We start from the raw sequence: 5,937 nt of genomic DNA, 5'->3' as shown, positions 1-5,937 counted from the left end.
AATTACTTACTGGATATAAGCTTAAAGGAAGATGAAGTTACCAAATACTTCACTATACTTATATCATTTATAAGGCTACTTGAACTACCAATGTTGAAAGTATTATAGGTTTAATAAGGTCATCCCATAGATGAGACCACAAGTTAAGACTTGAATAGATTCAATCTTTGAAATATTATTGAATGAAATAAAGTTACGAGATACTTTATTTAGTCCCGATATATATCCACATATATATCTCTTAAACATTTCCTGGAACCTCTGTTATGTAAAGTATGAACAGAGTTTGTAACATCCAATGAATTTTGGAAAGGAAAAGAATTTTGGCATAAACCCGATATCTTGCTGATCAGGCAAAGATACCAATAAGTAACCTTTTCTACTAGTAGATGGATGAATCCCCCACCGGTCATCACCCTGGCCACATAAGGACCTTGTGCTGGACCGCCACCCGGCCTCTTACGCGTTGATGGACTGCCACCCAGCCACTTACACTTTGATAGACCGTACCCCGGCCTGTCGCTTATGCCGACTCAATTAGATGGGCTTACTTCCCGAACGTTGGGTAAGTAATCAATTCATTTGTTTTCTTAAAACAGCAACCACGTTGCGAATGTAAAATGCACCACAGAGCTGGATCCCCCAGGTTTTGAGCGAGTATTTAAATCCCCTTTGAAAGGAAGATCTTAAATATAAAAATAAGTTTTGGGGTCCACTCTAACTTTAAAAAAAATCATTTTGAAGACTCGAAAACATTTTAAGAATGTTTTGAGTACTGCTGATTTATTAAAATAAATCAGTCCCGATATATTAGAAAATATCTGAATATTATTATTTAAATAATATTCTCATAAAGATAATCCTTATAAAAATAATCGAAGTAGAAGTTTTAAAACTTATACTTGAAATGGATATTAAATAACCAAAGATATACTTATATGAAAGTACTATCCTTATTTGAATAATCAAAAATAAGTTTGATTATCGAAACAATATTATTTAATAAAATAAAGAATATTATTAAATAATAAGCGGAGTCATAATACCTCGAATGAATATCCAATTAATAATCATTAAATATAATAAACAGAGTCATAAGTCCTCGAATGAATATTCAAATAATATTCATTAATTAATATAAAGTTATCGAATAATCCTTATTCGATCAATAGTTTTGAAAACTATATCCATATATATATAAATATATATATATACTATACTCGGGAGCCTCGCCTCCCGGTTTTAGAAAAAGTTCACCTTTTTATCCCCTATACTAAGGGTATACTCAAATACCGTTTATCTCTAGCATAGGTATTATGCAACTATAAGCATTGAACCAACAGATATATAAATCAAGAATATGAAACAGGCATGCATATATACCATATCACATACTACAATATATCGCAAGAATTTGTTAATAACAAATATGCATTTATCGCAAGATCATGCATATACACATATACATCACAACAACAGTTTTACGGGTAGAAAACTTGCCTGAGCGACTGGGGGTTACAAATGGCTCGGGACGAGTCTGGTAACCTATAAACAACATGTGAGTTGGAATTAAACCAAAGTCACTTGTAAATCTATACTTTAACCAAATTAGACTCTAACGCTCAATTTGCGCTAACTGATTCTTTTAAGTCACTCGAGTACCCTCGGCTCCACCATTTTTAATAAATTAACCATTACGAGTTTTAAGGCGAATCTTTCTCGAGTGTCTTATTAACTGCCTAACACACTTAACATAATTGTTTCATACACTAATTAACCCTTTTAGGTCTTTAACCTATGTTTCCAAATAAGGCGAGGGGTAATGTTTCGTTCGCGAAACGTCGTTACTTAAAACGGTCGTTTCTCCTAAACTGTACATCGGAATCAAACGAACCACATATCAAAATGAAGCTCGTAACATGAACTATCTAAACATGGCAATGGTCAAAACCTAGAAGGGAGTTCTCGGGTCCTAATGTTATGAACAAAAGCAGTCTAAAGTAAATAGGACATTACGACGGCTATGTTTACGCGATTTCCCAATTTTATACCATTCCAATACAACCACCAATCAATCCCAATCCATCCATACAACCAACATCCATCCAAAATACATCATAACAGCCCCAATCAACTCAATATTAACAATTATACTTATTCTTAAACTTGAATTTAAACTATACTTAAGTCCTTTAACCAAACCATAAGATTTCAACATTCAATTCACCACCATTCCAACCCAAACTCTAAACCAACAAGCATTAAGCTACTCTATTACCATAACAACCAAAATCATCCTAATATACAAAGTAAAGCTAGGGTTTGGAGATGATATACCTTCCTTGAAGTGATGTGAGTAGCTAGGAAGCCTTAAGAAGCCTTGAGATGTCTTAGGGATGCTTGGATCTTAAAGGAAAAACAAGAAAAATCAAGTTAAAAACCTTGAAATCACTATTCATTATCTTCTTCATTGATTTCTTGGAGAAGATTAAGAATGAATTGGAGGCTTAAACTCATAAGATAGCCATAACTATGCATAAGGAGTACTAGAGAATTATCTTACCAATTTAGGAAGCTTGGAACTTGGATTTTGAAAAATCTTCTCTTTAAAAATGGAAAAAGCCGAGAGCAAATGTTCTTGGTGAAGAGAAATACAATTTTTGTTTTGATGAAATGATTTGTTTTGTCTTGGTGGATGTAGTTTTGTTTTTGTTTTGGTTAATTACCTTATTAACCTTGTCTTTGTGTGGTTATAAACCAACCACATCTCCTCCCTCCCTATGTCATGCTTATATCACCTTATTGTGTCATCATCTCTTACTTATCCTCTCCTTATTGGTTGGATGACCTCATCATCCCTAACCTCCTTGATTAACTTCCTAATTGTTTACCTAATGACCGCTGATCTGTTATACGGTTCGCTTAACTTTCGTTTTCGTTTATCGTTTGAGGGATCATACCCGGGATCTTATTACTTAAGTTCCCTTAACCTTTCTCAATATATTATATTCCTTTTATGATCCTCTCTTATAATCATTTAATTTAAATCCTTTTTATCCTGTTACCTTATACTCAATTATTTCCGTATCTAGTGGATTTCCGGGAAAAATCAAAGTGTTCGGAATTTGATTCTGACGATTTTTACATACACTTATATACCCTATAGAGTACCAATAAAATCTCAGAATATCCATAACAGAACCCCTACATAGTGTGGCATGAACAGTTTTCTTATTCAGCAATATCAGCAAAAACACTATTCATAAGGGTTACAAAGAGTTCAAAATTTTGGGGTTATTACAGAAAGAGGCCCTAATATTCCAATGAGAGCTGCAACAGGAAACGAGCCATCAGTCCCCAAGCTAAGGCATGAATGGTCTGATCCTGACATTGAACAAGTCAGGAAGGATAAAAAGTCCATGAATATCCTGTTTAATGGAGTAGATGGAGATATGTTTGACAACATTATCAACTGCAAAACTGTCAAGGATGTTTGGGATACAATACAGATCATCTGTGATGGCACTGAGCAAGTTAGAGAAAACAAGATGCAGTTCCTGATTCAGCAATATGAGCATTTTCATAATAAAGAAAGTGAGTCTCTCACTGATATTTTTAGTAGGTTTCAAAAACTACTAAATAAAGTTGCATGGAAGGGTCTATCAGACAGAAGACTCCAATCTGAAATTCCTTAGATCTCTTCTAAAGGAATGGAAACCAATGACAGTCTCATTAAGAAACTCACAAGATTATAAGGAGTTTACTTTGGAGAGACTATATGGCATCCTGAAAACTTATGAGCTTGAAATAGAGCAAGATTAGAGGATGTAGAGAGAAAAGAAGAAAGGAGGATCCATTGCACTAGTTGCTGAGTTGGAAAAAGAGAAGGAAGTGAAGATGGAAGCTGTTGAGTCAACTTCAAGGGTCTGTGAAAGCAAGGGCAAGGGGCTTGTAGCTGAGAATGAAGATTCTTTGAGCCAAGATGACATGGAGGACATTGATGAACACCTAACATCTTTCCAGGATATTTTCCAAGCTCAAGTTCAAGAAAAACTTTGGAGCATCCAAGCCAAATAGAAACATGGTGGATAAATCAAAATTCAAATGTTTCAAATGTGGCATAGCAGGGCATTTTGCCAATGAGTGTAGAAAGTCAGATTCCAGTAAGAAAAAGTTTGAGCCTGTAGATTATAAGCAAAAATACTTTGAACTGCTCAAACAAAAGGAAAGGGCTTTCATAACACAAGAAAATGACTGGGCAGCAGATGGTCTGGATGAAGATGAAGATGTCAGCTATGTTAATCTAGCCCTAATGGCCATGTCTGATGAGACAGAAACAAGTTATTCAAGTAATCATGTAATTACTACAAACCTTGCACATTTATCTAAAGCTGAGTGCAATGATGCCATAAATGACATGTCTACAGAGTTATATCATTTGCGTGTTACACTTAAGTCTCTTACTAAAGAAAATGCTAAAATCAAAGAAAACAATTTGTTTTTGAGTGAGAGAAATAATGTACATGAGTCTCAGTTCATTGATTTTAAAAAGTTAAGAATTGAGTGTAAGATTGCCAAGGAGGAATTAACTGAGTCCTTGAAGAAAGAAGAAATCTTAAAGAAGCAGCTCGAGCGTGAACAAGAGGTAATTAAGGCATGGAAACATCCAGGGATGTCCATGCTCAAATCACCAAAGTTCAAGGAATTGAGTCTTTCTGTGATGCAACCTGGAAAAAGAACAAAGAAAAACTTGAACCAAATTTGGTAGATAGAGTGCTAACAGATGTAGACTCGACGAATGATGAGTATCATCCGTCGGATAACAAAAAGGGTTATCCGTCGAATGATGAAAATCCTCATCCGTCGGCTGTGAACAAGCCTATAAGTAAAGCCAAACTTGTTAAGTTGAATGAGAAGTATGGGTCTATTTCCAAGAACTTTGTTTCAAGAGAATCGAGTCAAGTTAAGAAAGGGAAAAAGGCTAATGTTGGTCACATGACTGTCAAACAGTTAAGTGACGGATTTGAAAAGATTGAGTTAAAAACAGAGACTAAAAAGAAAAACAATAGAAATGGTAAAGTAGGGATTAACAAACACAATAACTACACACCTGATAAATATGCTCCTAGAAAAATCTGTGTCAAGTGTGGTAGTATAAATCATTTGTCTGTTAATTGCAAATCTGCCATGCCTACTTCCATGTTTGTGCAACCTCAATTTCCTAACATGAATGCCATGCCTCCCATGCCTATGAATGCTATGTCTAGACAGAATATGAATGCACAGTTTGCTAACATGCCATTTGCACCTAATCCTTATTGTGCTGCATTTAGTATGTCACAAATGTCAATTAGCATGCCATACTGGAATACCATGTTTACTAATAGCATGCCATTCCCTGTTGATTATAATATGTATGATAATTCTGCAACAATGAATGGTTTCAAATGCCCAACTCAAATGACCAAGGATGAATCTGATATCCCCAAGTCAAATGAGATAAAGCCCAAGAAATATAAAAAGAAAGCTAACAAGGCAGGACCCAAGGAAACTTGGGTACCAAAATCAACTTGATTTAATTTTGATGTGTGCAAGGAAACAGAAAGAATCTTTGGTACTTGGATAGTGGTTGTTCAAGACACATGACTGGTGATTCTACCCTACTCACAGAGTTTAAGGAGAGAGCTGGCCCAAGTATTACTTTTGGAGATGACAACAAGGGTTTTACTGTGGGACATGGCTTGATTTCAAAGGACTATGTCATCATTGAGGAGGTTGCCTTAGTGGATGGTCTCAAACACAATTTGTTGAGTATCATCCAGCTTTGTGATAAAGGCAACTCAGAAGCCTGTGTTGTGACTAATAAAAGAAGCAACAAAGTGGTTCTCACTGGTGTGAGAAAAGGAAATGTGTACCTAGCTGATTTCAACTCATCTA

The sequence above is a fragment of the Apium graveolens genome, chromosome 5, assembly GCF_009905375.1.
Source record: "Apium graveolens cultivar Ventura chromosome 5, ASM990537v1, whole genome shotgun sequence".
NCBI classification, from domain to species: domain Eukaryota; kingdom Viridiplantae; phylum Streptophyta; class Magnoliopsida; order Apiales; family Apiaceae; genus Apium; species Apium graveolens.
The sequence above is the reverse complement of the archived record's forward strand: the minus strand, read 5'-3'. Positions refer to the sequence as shown.